The 16836-nt window shown below is 45.7% G+C and overlaps 1 protein-coding gene across 4 annotated transcripts in view; it reads left to right on the forward strand.

Annotated features, from left to right (window-relative positions):
- LOC141265871 (carbonic anhydrase 13-like) overlaps positions 1-16836 on the forward strand; it is a 78904-nt gene that overhangs the window by 38853 nt on the left and 23215 nt on the right. Inside the window, exon 1 of one of the 4 annotated variants that reach the window (XM_073679523.1) lies at positions 11036-11184. The exons of the other annotated variants lie outside the window; for them this stretch is intronic. The gene's annotated coding sequence lies outside the window, so the exon portion shown is untranslated. Of the gene's footprint in view, positions 1-11035; positions 11185-16836 lie in introns of those variants that run through there. 4 annotated transcript variants of the gene reach the window in all.

The following is a 16836-nucleotide window of genomic DNA, read 5'->3' on the forward strand; positions in this document are numbered from 1 at the left end:
CCCCACAGCCTCGGACTCCGGGTCCGGTAAGAAGTCTTCTCAGTCAGGGCGAGCTCTGCAGCTGCCAGCCCCTGACTCCTTGTAACACTGCTCCCACAGAGCTCCTGTTGTTTCTTCCCATAGCTGCTTCTCTTCTCTGTCTCTACTTCTTCTCTACTCCTGGCATGGCCCAGGAGCTGGGCCCAGCTGGGGCCACAGCTCCCTGTCAGCCCTCCTGGCTGAACTCTCCCTCTGAACTCCCTAACCCTGCCTCAGTCCCAGGTTTTTATATAGGGGAAGTTCTTCCCCTCCCAGGACTGGGCAGGAGGTGTGGCATGCATAGGATTCCTGACCAAGAGACCTCCCACCTGCTCTCAGACATAACATTGCTGTTACTGTGGAAACCAGACCCCTGGGGTGCCACATTCCCCCCTAGTGAAATTTAGTACTCCGGGACTAAACATATTTTTAGAAAAACATAACAAGGTATAAACAATAATAATACAATAAGAAAAACACATAAAGATGGTTACGGCGTGTCCGCAACCGGGTGCAGTCTTTGAAGAAAACAAAGGTGTCCATTTCACCAAAACAGGGAGACGTAACCAGGTAGGGGTCTGTCCTGCCCCGAGTCCTTAACAGTCTTTTAGTCCATCCTGGGTTACGCTCCACTAACTGTACAAAGGATTCCCGGTAAATCCACCAAGGACTCCTATAAATTACTAGAAACACATAATTATTTACAGGATATGGCCGCTCTCAGTCCTCGGCCAGTGGGGATAAGGATTGGCTGCTCACAGTCCTCAGCCTGGTAAGGGATAGGGGATGGCTGCTCACAGTCCTCAGCCTGGTAAGGGATAGGGACACACGGGGAACAATTCACTAATCCCAACGGGGACCATATTTTAATTAGCAGCAGTCCTTGTACCCTAACGGGTAACTATTTACAGCTCTTTATTCACGCTACTTCCCTTCAGTAGCTATGTCCTCTTTGTGCTCCCTCCTGAGGGTAGTCCTCAGACCCGTCCGGGTCCTCTTGGCTTTCCTCGTATTGGTAGTACTGCAGCTCCTCCTCGGTTAGCTGGGTTAGTATCTCTGCGACAGTCCTCCTCCCAGGTGGCCAGGACTTTACCTCCCTCTGGGCTGCCCCGGTTAATTGGGCCACCAGGATGCTCACTTTTTGCTCCTCTGTGAGGGGGTACACCTGGAAGAGGCTATCCAGCTTTTCTCTAAAGTCATGCAGGGTATGTGACTCCCCTGAGTACTGGGGTAGCCAGGCTGCCCCCGGGATATAGGGCATGGTGAAAGGCATGACCGCAACAGCGGTGGCGCTGGCGGGGGTTGAAGCGGTGAAGCTCTCCTCCGTATCCGGCATCCTTCCTCCCCCTAGTGGACCGTGGCCTACCTTGCGATGATCCTCTTCCGTAGGCCGCGGCTCCGCAGTGGATCGTCAGGGTTGAGGACCTTCCGTCGCGCTCCTGTGACGTCGGCGTCTGCTGGGCTCCTTCCAGGACCTTACGCAACGTCCGGACGTGAGGCGGGGCTTCAGTTCTCGCGCGCTTTCGGAGTCCACGCCCCTCTTCTTCCCGCGCGGCGTCCTCAAGATGGCGTCCAATGGCGGGAAAACTCCACGTATGGCGGGAAGAAGGCCGAAGATGGCGCCGGATGGCGGGAAAACTCCACCGATGGCGGGAAGGAAGCGGAAGATGGCGCCGGATGGCGGGAATCTTCACCACAGGTAAGTTTGAACAGTCTTTTTCAGGCACGCAGTACCCGGTGGTTGCGGGCACGAAATCCTGCCGACTACGCCAAAAGTTGACGCGCCCCTGGGCCTGTGTCGCGCTGCGTTGCGCATGCGGGAGCTTACCCGGAGCCGGATCTGTTGAGGGTTGTAGTCTCGTGGCAGTGACCCGGTCCGTGCCCAGGGAGTCAGACTAAGTGGCGCTGTATTAGCGGTAGATGTTGTACGACTACGCCACCCGTTGAATGCAGCGAAGGAGCTGCCGCTGCAGGGCAGACCGCTGAGGCCGGTGGTAGGATTGTGCAGCGTGATAGTATCACCCCCAACGGGAGGGGTATGGCCTCAGGGCAGCCGACGTGGATGATGGGGGTAGCAGGAACCACTCGGAGACGGTACGGTGTAGTTCAGGGTCTTTACTGGTGACAAAGATAGACCCTCCCGGAGTACTGGCTAGCGGTCGGGGCCTGGTCAGTCCTTGAGCAGATGGGATCTCCCCTGGCCAGGCGGAGTTGTAGGCCTCCCAAACTAACTGTACTCTTCTGGCTACCTTGCTAGAGGCGGGTATAAGTAGCCCACGTCCCTGAGTGTACCGTGTGGTGCTCACCCGTATGGCCGGTGACTCGGGGCCTTCTAGTAGCTTCCGCTCCACAACGGCGGTGCTGGTCCCACGCGTGTGACCGTGCCTTCGGGTTTCTTGGCCAGAGGACCTGAAATCCCCTGCCTGACGGATTCTGCTGCTGGGTAGGAGTTAGTCCCCACAGCCTCGGACTCCGGGTCCGGTAAGAAATCTTCTCAGTCAGGGCGAGCTCTGCAGCTGCCAGCCCCTGACTCCTTGTAACACTGCTCCCACAGAGCTCCTGTTGTTTCTTCCCATAGCTGCTTCTCTTCTCTGTCTCTACTTCTTCTCTACTCCTGGCATGGCCCAGGAGCTGGGCCCAGCCGGGGCCACAGCTCCCTGTCAGCCCTCCTGGCTGAACTCTCCCTCTGAACTCCCTAACCCTGCCTCAGTCCCAGGTTTTTATATAGGGGAAGTTCTTCCCCTCCCAGGACTGGGCAGGAGGTGTGGCATGCATAGGATTCCTGACCAAGAGACCTCCCACCTGCTCTCAGACATAACATTGCTGTTACTGTGGAAACCAGACCCCTGGGGTGCCACATATGCATTACTTCAACTTTGATATACAGTAAGGTTTTTAATATAGACAGTATAGGTACTGTCCCAATTTAGGGTCACCTTGCCGCTGGTGGGACGGCTTGTATACTTTTTTTGATCAAAAATAGTTCACTAAGTACCCTATATTTATTATGCAACTTTGCTTTACATTTATATATAATGATGGTAGGGTATGAGAGATATATATTTTTTGTCTTTTGTAGGTTTTGCTTCTTTTTGCTAGTGTGAACATGCACCTATTTCTTGCATGTCTACCATCTTAGACCTCAGTTCACATTGCTTGTTTTTTTGTCTTGTTTGCATTCTGTGCAATTTAAGGGTGTGGCATCCCCTTTGTTGAGCTGATTAGTATATATGTAGCTTACCACGGGCCTAGGTGGTCTGGAGTTGGGACCCGGTCCTATTTGTCTACCCTTTTATATGCATTACTTCAACTTTGATATACAGTAAGGTTTTTAATATAGACAGTATAGGTACCGTCCCAATTTAGTGTCACCTTGCCGCTGGTGGGACGGCTTGTATACTTTTTTTGATCAAAAATAGTTCACTAAGTACCCTATATTTATTATGCAACTTTGCTTTACATTTATATATAATGATGGTAGGGTATGAGAGATATATTTTTTGTCTTTTGTAGGTTTTGCTTCTTTTTGCTAGTGTGAACATGCTCCTATTTCTTGCATGTCTACCATCTTAGACCTCAGTTCACATTGCTTGGTTTTTTTTCACTTTTCCAAGGGGCATTAAAACCGTCTTGTTAAGCTAATGCGACCTCTACCACTTTTCCCAGGGGCATTTATATTGTCTTTTTATTACACTGCGACCTCCACGTCTCTTCCATGGGGCATTAAAACCATCTTGTTAAGCTAATGCGACCTCCACCACTTTTCCAAGGGACATTGATATTGTCTTTTTATTCCACTGCGACCTCCACGTCTCCTCCAAGGGGCATTAAAACCGTCTTGTTAAGCTACTGTGACCTCCACCACTCTCCCAAGGGGCATTAAAACCATCTTGTTAAGCTACTGCGACCTCCACCACTTTTCCCAGGGGCATTGATATTGTCTTTTTATTCCACTGCGACCTCCACGTCTCTTCCAAGGGGCATTAAAACCGTCTTGTTAAGCTACTGCGATCTCCACCACTTTTCCCAGGGGCATTCATATTGTCTTTTTATTCCACTGCGACCTCCACCACTTTTCCAAGGGGCATTAAAACCATCTTGTTAAGCTACTGCAACCTCCACGTCTCTTCCAAGGGGCATTAAAACCGTCTTGTTAAGCTAATGCGACCTCCACCACTTCTCCAAGGGGCATTAAAACCGTCTTGTTAAGCTACGGTAACCTCCACCACTCTTCCAAGGGGCAGTTAAACCATCTTGGTAAGCTACTGCAACCTCCACGTCTCTTCCAAGGGGCATTAAAACCGTCTTGTTAAGCTAATGCGACCTCCACCACTTTTCCAAGGGGCATTAAAACCGTCTTGTTAAGCTACTGTGACCTCCAAGACTCTTCCAGGGGGCATTTAAACCGTCTTGTTAAGCTACTGCAACCTCCACGTCTCTTCCAAGGGGCATTGAAACCGTCTTGTTAAGCTACTGCGACCTCCACCACTTTTACAAGGGGCATTAAAGCTGTCTTGTTAAGCTACTGCGACCTCCACCACTTTTCCAAGGGGCATTAAAGCTGTTTTGTTAAGCTACTGCGACCTCCACGTCTCTTCCATGTGGCATTAAAACCGTCTTGTTAAGCTACTGCGACCTCCACCACTTTTCCAAGGGGCATTAAAACCGTCTTGTTAAGCTACTGCGACCTCCACCACTTTTCCAAGGGGCATTGATATTGTCTTTTTATTCCACTGCGACCTCCACGTCTCTTCCAAGGGGCATTAAAACCGTCTTGTTAAGCTACTGTGACCTCCACCACTCTCCCAAGGGGCATTAAAACCGTCTTGTTAAGCTACTGCGACCTCCACCACTTTTCCCAGGGGCATTAAAACCGTCTTGTTAAGCTACTGCGACCTCCACCACTTTTCCCAGGGGCATTGATATTGTCTTTTTATTCCACTGCGACCTCCACGTCTCTTCCAAGGGGCATTAAAACCATCTTGTTAAGCTACTGCGATCTCCACCACTTTTCCCAGGGGCATTGATATTGTCTTTTTATTCCACTGCGACCAACACGTCTCTTCCATGGGGTATTTAAACCATCTTGTTAAGCTACTGCGACCTGCACCACTTCTCCCTGGGGCATTGAAACCGTCTTGTTAAGCTACTGCGACCTCCACCACTTTTCCAAGGGGCATTAAAGCTGTCTTGTTAAGCTACTGCGACCTTCACCACTTTTCCAAGGGATATTAAAGCTGTCTTGTTAAGGTACTGTGACCTCCACCACTCTTCCAAGGGGCATTAAAACCGTCTTGTTAAGCTACTGCGACCTCCACCGCTCTTCCAAGGGACATTAAAACTGTCTTAAGCTAATGCGACCTCTACCACTTTTCCCAGGGGCATTGATATTGTCTTTTTATTCCTCTGCGACCTCCACGTCTCTTCCATGGGGCATTAAAACCATCTTGTTAAGCTACTGCGACCTGCACCACTTTTCCAAGGGGAATTAAAGCTGTCTTGTTAAACTACTGCGACCTCCACCAGTTTTCCAAGGGGCATTAAATCTGTCTTGTTAAGCTACTGTGACCTCCACCACTCTTCCAAGGGGCATTAAAACCGTCTTGTTAAGCTACTGCGACCTCCACCGCCCTTCCAAGGGGCATTAAAACCGTCTTGTTAAGCTAATGCGACCTCTACCACTGTTCCCAGGGGCATTGATATTGTCTTTTTATTCCACTGCGACCTCCACGTCTCTTCCAAGGGGCATTAATACCTTCTTGTTAAGCTACTGTGACCTCCACGTCTCTTCCAAGGGGCATTAAAATCGTCTTGTTAAGCTACTGCGACCTCCACCACTGTTCCCAGGAGCATTGATATTGTCTTTTTATTCCACTGCGACCTCCACATCTTTTCCAAGGGGCAATAAAACCGTCTTGTTAAGCTACTGCGACCTCCACCACTTTTTCCAGGGGCATTGATATTGTCTTTTTATTCCACTGCGACCTCCACCACTTTACCAAGGGGCATTAAAGCGTCTTGTTAAGCTACTGCGACCTCCACCACTTTTTCAAGGGGCATTGATATTGTCTTTTTATTCCACTGCGAACTCCACCATTCTTCCAACGGGCATTGCATTTCCTCCTAATTTTAGTCAGCTTTTGCTTTCAATGCATAGGCGAACACTAAGGGAGACCCACTCCCCAATAATGGGTAGAAGGTTTTTAGTATGCTGTAATCCACGTCTGTTTCAAGGGGCATTGCAGTTCCTCATAATTTTTGGAAAGCCTTCCTTTCACTGCTTAGGCCTGCAGTGCATAGGAGACCCAGTTGCTATAAATGGAAAAAACGGTTTAGTTAAGGCCCTCTGACCTCCATGTCACTTTCAAGGGGCATTGGAGTGCCTCGAAATTTTTGGCAGGCATTGCACTCACTGCATGCCCTATAACTGTGTAGCTGAATCTCTCCTTTTGGTACAGAAACATATCCTACTAGACATGTGTGGTTGACTGGCCTGATATTGATGTGAATGGTCCCTGTTCCTCTTGCTCTTTCTCCTTTGCCACCACCTCATCCACCATTCATCACCTGAAGCTTTGTTTTAACGGGAGTCATAGAACTGGGATAGTAGCAGGAAAACATCCAGCAATCCTCGGAGGAGGTAGGATATGCGCCAAAACGCTGACCACCTCAGGCCTAGCCGCTACTACATACATGCGCTTGCATTCCAAGAAAACAAAGCAGATGCTAACTTCTATCATCATCATCATGCTCCTCACCTTGGCACTCTCAACTCCCCTGATGGAGAAGCCAAGGCCCACCGGAGGAGTCTGGTTCTCTGGTGGGCTCGTCCAATGCTGCCCTAAAGCAGGCCGGGCTAAGAAAAGTGTGGGGGGATGTTCCAAGGAGAAATAGGGGCGGCTGGGGACTGTTTATGGACACCGGGCCACCCCCTGGCGGCTGGGGACCGAGCGTGGACACCCGGCCGCCGGGCGGCTGGGGACTGAGTATGGATACCTCGCTGCCGAAGCAACCATGAGGTAGTGTCCAGCTTCGGCCTCCTCCAAGCTAAAAGGCCCCATTTCAAGTGCAAGCAAGCTAGCAGTATGGTATTGCAGCCTGGGGGTGGGTGGGTGGCAGGCTGCATACTTGCGCTTGCATTGCAAGGAATTGGGGAGGTGCAATTGAACACTGCCCTGGGACAAGGACTTGCACGGGGATAGTTGCAAATCTGCATCTTCTGATGCGGAAAGGATCACTTCTGATGGGGAAACTTTTAGGCAGTGACCTGGGTGTCAGAGATGCTTCCAGGGGTCTTCCCCATTCTGTTCCCATGTCTTTTCAGCGCTGTATGCATGTGTCACACAGCACATGGCCAGATAAGATTGTAAAATATTAAAATGACATTTCCCGGTGAATGCATTTGTCACGGTTGAAAGCAATACAAAAGTGCAAAAAATGCACTTGTGAACATAGCCCAAGGTGTGGAGGAGTATTTCTGGTTTTGGTTATTTATTTTACCTTATACACAAGTCTTTACCCTGGAAAGGAAGTTCCTTAACATATTTCACAGGAAAACCGTTTCAGTTTAGTTTTTGAACGTTTTATTGTGAGTCCGTAAAAGTGGCTTAATACCTCTGACCACGTTGTTGACAGCAGTGACCTGGGGGTCAGAAATGCTTCCTGGGGCGATGCCCATGCAGTCCCCATGTCTTTTGAGCACTGTCACTATCGTTTTTGGCACTTTTTAGGCTTTCTACAGACTGCTGGTGGTGCCGCCGCAAAAATGCTCGGGTCTCCCATAGACTAACATTGGGCTCGTTGCTCGAGCACCCAAGTATCACGGCGAGCTCGGCCCGAGCTTCGAGCACTCGAGCATTTTAGTGCTCGCTCAACACTAATAGTTGCTTAACAGTGGGTGGGGTGCAGTGTCTACATGCTTCTGTACTATAAAGGTTGAGCAGGGGGTTGGACCAGATGACCCAGGAGGTCCCTTCCAACTCTACCATTCTATGATTCTATTAGGAGGATCCTAAATGGCTGAGTGGTATTATTGTGGTTGCCAAAAGGTAGTTAGCCAGCAGTCACCCGTGGCAGATAGGATTGTAAAATAAGATAACATTAGTCTGGTGACAAGTGACCATTTCAAAGACACTGAAAGCAAATAGATCATTCACATAAGCCGACACATCTTATCTATAAGGATCTGGCAGTGCCCCGCCGGTATTTAGGCTGAGACTGCACTTCACTCCCTTATTTCATCAGTACATTATACAGACACTACCTGGCCTCCATTGCTTTTCTTACTGTAATTACACATTTGCATATGGGACACATTTTATTTATAGCGCTAGTTACTGTTAAGACCTGTTCAACCTACGCATCCCACCATGTCATTAGTACCGTGTCTGGCAAATCATTAAAGACAGGATGTGTATTACAGAATATTGCTGCTACTGTACCAGTATACCTGTATATTACATAGGGTTATTGTGCTAAAAAGCAGTCATTTAAAGTCTTCAAATGGTTTAAAGTTGTTTTTCCAATAATAACATCTATAAGTGGCCCCTCCTCCACCCTGATAGGGTCCTCAACAATTACTGTCCTAGTTTGGTGGATTCTTGTTCCATGTTCCTCCTCTCCAGCACATCCCTCTGGCGTTTGCTCTGCCTCCTCATCCTCACTCTGGATTTGCTACTGGGGTTGCTGATCATTTGCTCAAAATTTCCATGTAATCATCAGCTGCGCTTGTAATGATTGTGACTATTTTAGATGATACAGCGGGTGACATAAGTATTGAACATTTCACCAGTTTTCTAAGTAAATATATTTCTAAAGGTGCTATTGACATGAAATTCTCGTGCGCAGCTTCCCGGGCACTGTGCTTAGGGCGCGCGCGCACTCCCTCCCTCTTAAAGGGGCCGCGCGCCGTCCTAAGGAGTCCCCGGCCAATGGCCGGAGGACTTCTCATATAAAAGGCACCTCCTCCAAAATGGAGGTGCCCGCACAAGGTTGTAGCTTAGTGTTCTAAACTCTGCTTCAGCCCTCAGGTCCCTCTGTTAGTCTGACGTCCAGTCCGCCAGCCTGACTACCACTCCAGTCCGCCAACCTGTCTACCTGTCTCCGCCAGCCAAGTGCACTCTCCAGCCCGATGGTCTGCCTACGGTCCAAACCCGCCAGTCTGTCTATGGGCCAGGCTTGCCTGCCTACCCGGAGAACGTACCTGTGACCTGCCGTGCCTATCAGCCAGCCTACCTGGAGGCTCCTGCCAGTTACCCGTGGGAGTCACCTGCTCTCATACAAGGACTGGCCCAGAGTAGCACCTGGTCCCTCTGCTCGGTCCTTCCCTGGTTCACGGAGTCGATTGAGCCGCCGTGCGACCTTGGTCAGTCCGAGTTGATACCTAGTTACGCCCCTCTGGTCCCTCCTTGCACCGCAGCACAGAGGTTCCACCACCCGGATCCGAAACAATTGACTAGTATGGCCAATTATTGGATCAAAGTCGGGCATGCAGCAATTTTTTCTTCTGACAGTCTCTGGTCTAACATTGGTCTTAAGCCCACGGCCCCACTATCAGTATTTGATCAGTATTTTTTCTCAGGAGTGGGAGCCAAAACCAGGAGTGGGTGATAAATGCAGATTTGGTGACTTGTTTCTATTATACCTTTTCTCTGATTGTTCCTCCTCACCTGGTTTTGGCTCCCACTCCTGAGAAAAAGTACTGACCAAAAACTGATAGTGGGGCCGTGGCCTAAAGAGGTTGCCTGGTCTTTTGATAAAAGTGTCTGCTCAGCCTCCCTCTGTGTGACTGCATACTTCTGAATCCTAACATGCGCACTGCATACTGTCAGGATTCTCTGGCATTATTGTGGGGAGCAGGCGGTCACATTACCGCAAGTATACAATTTGCATACTAGACGTGCTCGGCCTCGTTCAATTCACTTGTATTGAATGAGCACATCCAGTCGGCAAATGATTGTATGTATGAAAAACGTATATTAGCTGTCTTGCAACCGCCGATCTCACCAACAACGCCCGTGACTCCTGACAGTGTGCAGTATGCGCACTGTAAGAATTCAGAAATATACAGTCACACAGTCGCTGCAGACTTTCACCAGAAGACTGGACAACTCCTTTATTATAAGTTAAAGAAGATGTCTATTACTTTTTATTACCCCCCCAATGTATTACCCCCAGAGCCCACTGGCCGCTTACAGACATCACGTGAACCGCCACTGATGTCACGACAAGTGAGGCGTGACATCAGCGCTGGGGTCCCCGCAGTGGCTGCTGGGCTGTGGGCGGGGTTACCCCGCGCGTCACACCCAGCATCCACCGCGCGCTTTCCCAATGAACGAGGAGAGGGAGAGCGCGTGGTGGATGCCGGGTGTGACGCATGGGGTAACCCCGTCCACAGCCCAGCATCCACCTGGAACGCAGAATTGAGTCACTGGGGGTCACGTGATGCCTGTGAGCGGCCAGTAATAGTGCAACTCACAGGCAAGAACAGCAGCGCAAGGTATTTAGAAAAACCCTTATGGGCCCCAGGGGAATACATTAGGGGGATAATAAAAAGTAGTGGACAACCACTTTAACAATGACATATTATTTTGTTTTTGGGTCGGATTCTGTGCCAAAATCCACATGAAAAAAAGACGCCTCAAATCTGCTCGTAATAATCTTCCCATTTATTTAAAAGAGAAAACGCACTACAGTGCACATCGCTTTTTCTTTTTCTGCATGTTTTTTAGTGTATGTTAAAAAAAAAGCATTGTTTCAACTCTTTGGCGTGTTTTTCTGTGGTTTTTGTTATGCGTTTTTTTGGTAAGATTTTTGCAGTGGAAATGTGCCCAAAAGAAAACTGCACTTTACAGCTGCCCCTCATGTTATCCTGAAAACCGCATCAAAAACCGACCAGAACAAAATGCATCGAATCATTTATTCTCCGCTATCAAATGATCTATCGTCAGCATCAGACACCTGTGTTTATAAAGGGAGCATGTCCCTCTCCAGCAGCCTAGTCATCCCATGGTGTTCCACCCACTTCCATCACTCGTAGGTTTGGCTTGTAGAACCAGTCTGACTTACTGGGTTATTGCTGTGCCGCTGATGTACGTTGATTTAAAAAGAGGAGTAGTGACCGGAGAGTTCATAGAAGAAGAGGAAGAGAAGTGAGACGTACGAGCTGTGAGTATCGATACAATCATGTCAATGTATATAGCTAAATGTGAAGCGGTTACTGGAAGCGAACAAACAATGGTCTTCAGAGATGACTAATGAAATTCTAATGTGTTTTTTTTTATTCTTCATGTCAGTAAGGTTTAGTTATTCATGTACAATGTGGGTTTCTATATATACAGTAGTTGTAATAGAATATGAAGGAGACAGTGATGCAGTATTGGACAACTGCCAATAATATGCACATTGCGGTTCCCTGCCCACGACAAGTACATTACGGAGGCTCTTAATAAGCCGGACATTGGAATAAAGCTTTGTATCTGCAAAAACTAAATTGACGTTCCATGGATATGTTATTTTATATACAAACCAAACGCAACACGTTGCTAACCCATCATTCTTCATCTCAATGCCTAAGCCTTCTCCGGCTGTAAAAGTGATTTTAATTCAATAATAATAATCTAATATACATTTTTGACATAAAGAACTCTAGAAATATACGGATACTGTAACAAGATTGTGAGGGTCATCATTGGGGGAAAAAAAAAGAAATTGCTGACATAACAATTACTGACCTATCAAGCATCCTATTTTGTCTGTCTTATTAAACAGTTGAATTCTACCAGAAATTACAATGCTGGAAAGTCTTTTTTTTTAGAAATTTGCATTATGCCGTCCCTCTGTTACTTCTCCTGGAAATGTATGAATAAATTGTTAAGTTAGCATATCCATCCTCCTACTAAAAGGAGGATATCCTTACATACTCTTATGTAATATCAGATTGTCTATGGGCAGCATGTCATAATGAAAAGGGAATGTTAACTCACTTTTCAAGTCCTACATTTCCAGGCAGAATAAGGAAGCAACAGCAAAATGCAGATAAGACGGATGCCCCAGAGTTGTTATTTTAGAGAGAATACAAGCATTTACTAAACCAGACTACTCTGGAAAGCTGACATGCCGGGAGTCCATACTTACCCACTTCACCGCCCAGCCTATTTTCACCTTCCTGTCCAAGCCAATTTATTCAATTCTGAGTAGTGTCACTTTATGTGGTAATAACTTTGGAACATTTCATCATATCCCAGTGATTCTGAGACTGTTTTCTTGTGACATGTACTTCATATTAGTGGTAAATTTAGGACGATATGATTTGCGTTTATTTATGAAAGTATCGAAAAATTTTCACAAAAAAATTGAAATTTTTGCAATTTTCAAACTTTAAATATCTACGCCCTTAAACCGGAGAGTTACACCACACAAAATACATAATAAATAACATTTACCACATGCCTACTTTACATTAGCACCATTTTTGAAACATAATGGGTTTTTTTGCTAGTAAGTTAGAAGGGTTAAAAGTTTATCAGCAATTTCTCATTTTTCCAGCAAAATTTATTAAACCAATTTTTTTTAAAGACCACATCCCATTTGAAGTGACTTTGAGGGGCCTATGTGACAGAAAATACCCAAAAGCGACACCATTTTTAAAACTGCACCCCTCAAGGTGCTCAAAACCACATTCAAAAAGTTATTAATCCTTTAGGGGCTTCACCAGAATCAAAGCAATGTGGAAGGAAAAAATGAAAATGTTACTTTTTCCCACTAAAATATTGATTTAGCCCCAAAATTTGCATTTTCAAAAGGGTAACAGTTGAAAATGGACCATACATTTTGTTGTGCAGTTTCTCCTGAGTACATCAATACCCCATATGTGAGGGAAAACTACTGTTTGGGTACACGGCAGGGCTTGGAAGGGAAGGAGCGCCATTAAACTTTTGGAGTGCAAAATTGGCTGGAATAGACAGAGGACACCATCTCGCATTTGCAGAACCCCTGATGTGCCTAAACAGTGGAACCCCCCCCCCACAAGTGACACCATTTAGGAAACTACACCCCTTAAATAACTTATCTAGATGTGTGGTGAGCACCTTGAACCCGCAGATGCTTCACAGAATTTTATAACATTGAGCCGTGAAAATAAAATTCACATTATTCCCACAAAAATGTTCTTTTAGCCCCAAATTATTTATTTTCACAAGGGTAACAGGATAAAATGGCACCATTGACTTTTGGAGTGCAAAATTGGTTGGAATCAAGAGCAGACACCATGTCGTGTTTGCAGAGCCCCTAATGTATAAACAGTGGAAACCCCCCACAAGTGACCCCATTTTGGAAACTACACCCCTCAAAGAATTTATCTAGCGGTGTAATGAGCATTTTTAACTTTCAATTGATGCACAGAATCGTATAACATTGAGCTAAGTCAGTGGAAGATTACCATTTTTTTTAACTAAAAGGTTGCTTTAGCCTCAAGTTTTTTAATTTTCAAAAGGGATAGTAAGAGAAAATGAACATACAATATTTTAGAAGTGTCTCTGTCCCCATTCATGAGACCTGAAACTTTTTTTTTACATGCTGAGATGATGTTTATATTGAGAACATTTGAGGCTGCAGGGGACACAGAACATGGCCCCTGTGTAAGAACAATATATCGGCCCTTTGCAGTCAAATAGCTTATTAAAATGCACAGTTCCACCTGCTATGGATGTGTAAGCTGTCTCCCTTGCATCTTGGGCCCCTGTGCAGCTGTGTGGGGATTGCTCCGCTCCAGGCCGTGACAGCCGGGGCTCAGCTATCACTTGGCGTCCGACGCCATGATGTACCTATACGTCAAAGATGGGGAACCCCTTCCCAACCATGAAGTATGGGTACGTTAAACGTCGTAAAAGGGTTAAGGATGTTTTCACATGGCTGAAGAATAACAAAAATGTGGACACTTAAAGAAGCACTCCCAATCACTTGATGTCATAGACCTAATGGAAATGAGAATAATTAACTGTGTAGAAGGATGAAATGAGCAATTGTAAGTACACAGTGCCATATAATATGTTGATTGCAATATGATAAGCGGTTAAAAATGTTGACGGGAGGAGGAGTGCTTCTATACTCAACTAAGTAAAATGTAAAAAAAAAAAAAGTCCGTTCTACCACAAATCGCAGCCATATTGTAAAGCTTTTTTTTGGTAATGTGGTTTTTATACCTGGAACACGACTGGCCGTTGTAAATGCACCTTACCCATCCTAAGGGGTTTCTCCTTGGACAATACCTACTTGTTAGTAGTATGATCCCTTAACCAGTGCTGTGGAGTCGGAGTCGGTGTCCATTTTGGTGGAGTCTGAGTCGGTATAAAATGGATCGACTCCTAAAATATATAATAAATTGGGTTTATTAGTACAATGCAGTATGTGCTGTAAATAAGAATTTGGAAAAGTTATGAAATGTCCTATAAATGTCTGTTCTGTTCCTGATCTAAGGATTTTAGCTTTTAGTTGAAATGAATCTGTGCTGCACTTTATGTACCTGCTGAGTAGCGAGGCAGAGCTGTGGAGTCGTGAAGTTGGAGTCGGAAGTCATGGAAATTGAGGAGGTGAAGTCGGTGGTTTGGCTTACCGACTCCACAGCCCTGCCCTTAACAATGAGCAAATTAGTGGAACCCCCAGTGATTTCCGTAAGTTTTGGTGAAGAAATGCTAAATTTCCCAGCAGCACTACTACAGAGAAAATAAAGCAGAACACAGTGTCCATTTAACCCCGTAATGACCCAGGAATTTTTTGTTTTTCCACTGTCATTTTTTCCTACACTTCTTCCAAGAACGATAACTTATTTATTTTTCCATCGACATAGCCGTATGAATATGTAGTTTTAAATAGCAATATTAATTTTAACATAAAATTTACTGACAAACAGGAAAAAAAATTGCAAATATTGGTGAAATTGCAAAAAGAGAAATGGAATTCCTCATTTGTTTTTTTGGGATTTTACAGTCCTTATTGTGCAGTAAAAATGACCTGGCAACACGATTCTTCGGGTCAATACAATTATGGTGATCCCAAACTTGCCCAGTCTTTCTGACAATTGTGAAAAGAAACATTTTTTGATCGCTTTTTATTGTTTTGTTTTTTGTTTATATGACAACGCGAAAGAAATGCACTTCTGGTGTTTTGATGTTTTTTTTTTTCCTTTTGGCATTTAATGTATGGTTTCAATCATTTTATATTGTGTTACTATTTTGGGACTATATTAAATATGTTTATTTTTACGGGGGGAAAAGTATGGTAATTAATTAATTAATTTTTTAATTTTATTTTTAAACTTTTTTTTATCCCTTTTAGTCAACTTCATACACATATATATATATATATATATATATATATATATATATATATATATATATATATATGTGTGTATATAGTATTGCAGAGTATAGGGAAATCACGGTTCTCTTATGGAGCTCTGCCTGTGGCAATGGCACTGACCTCCTTTAAATGATGCTGTCCGAGATTAACACTGGCGCTTAAGTGGTTAATCTACAGCGGTCAGAGTGTGCTCAAGCTGCTGTAGATACAGGCAGATACCAGCTATGTAACACAGCCTTGTCTCCCTGGTATGAGACCGCTCGCTCCGCTCCTGAGCCGACTTTATACTGTACATTCCTAATTGATCTTCATAAGTCGCTGAGTTATATCAGTGGGCTGTTTGCGTAATTCAGAAGTCCTCGGACTTTGTGCCTTTTCTCTACTCTGGTCAAGAGATAAGAATCCTGAACACGTGATCGCATTCTAACTCCGAATTCCATGATGTGGTTTGTGAAAATGGGTTTTCTAAATTGAACAATCCTATTAATTGAAATGATTAGATGTTTTTTCTTCAGAAAATCTGTAAAAAAAAAAAGAATTTGTAAGAGTGATAGGCAGATAATTTGTATATCTAGAATACTAGAACTCATTTAAAGAGGACCTAACGGTTCTATGACTATTCGGTGTAATATAATGATTATGGATACTAATTAACGAATATGCTGAAATTAAAATTCGTCAGTTCCCTCGAATTTGGCCAGGAAATTCAATTTGAATTTCAATTTAGGCCTAGGTAGTTGATCACATGGTAGCACACCAGGCTACTTGCAAAGCCAATATGGAGCGCTAGAAAGTTTAGCGAATCAGAGTGAAGGAAGCAGAGCCCAGACCCAGGACAGGTGTGTAACAGTAATGATTGCTCAGTGAACATCTTTTACTTTAGTTAGCCTGTATCCCATTCTGCCCCCATGCCTCATATATCCCATTCTGCCCCCATGCATCATATATCCCATTCTGCCCCCATGTCTGATATATCCCATTCTGCCCCCATGTCTCATCTCTGCCCCCATGTTTCATAAAAACTAAAGTTCCTCCTTACCTTGCCGTCGCTCCAGCAGCGACGCTCCTTCCTTGCTTTGAAGCACAGATGCCAGCCAGTCACAGGCCGGCACTGACGTCATACGCCAGTGACATGCGCGTTGAGGTCAGCTGCCGGCCTGTGATTGGCTGATGGCTGTTAACTATGGCCGTGCAGGAAGACTCCCGCATGGCAATAGATTTAAAGTGAACCTGTATCCGAGGACGCAAGTTCAGTTCGAGATCGCAGGGGCCCTGTCCAGGCCCCTCTGCTTACCGGGCCCCATACGCCAGTAAGAGCAGTAATGCACTGATGGCGGCCCTGCCTCCATATAGTATAATGGGCCCCATAGTCCTCCATATAGTATACAGCACGCCATAATCCTCCATATAGTATAATTCACTCCCCATAGTCCTCCATAGTCCATACAGTATAATGCACTC

Source organism: Phyllobates terribilis, unplaced genomic scaffold, assembly GCF_046119375.1.
Source record: "Phyllobates terribilis strain yellow unplaced genomic scaffold, ASM4611937v1 Scaffold_4__5_contigs__length_816908805, whole genome shotgun sequence".
Lineage (NCBI taxonomy): Eukaryota > Metazoa > Chordata > Amphibia > Anura > Dendrobatidae > Phyllobates > Phyllobates terribilis.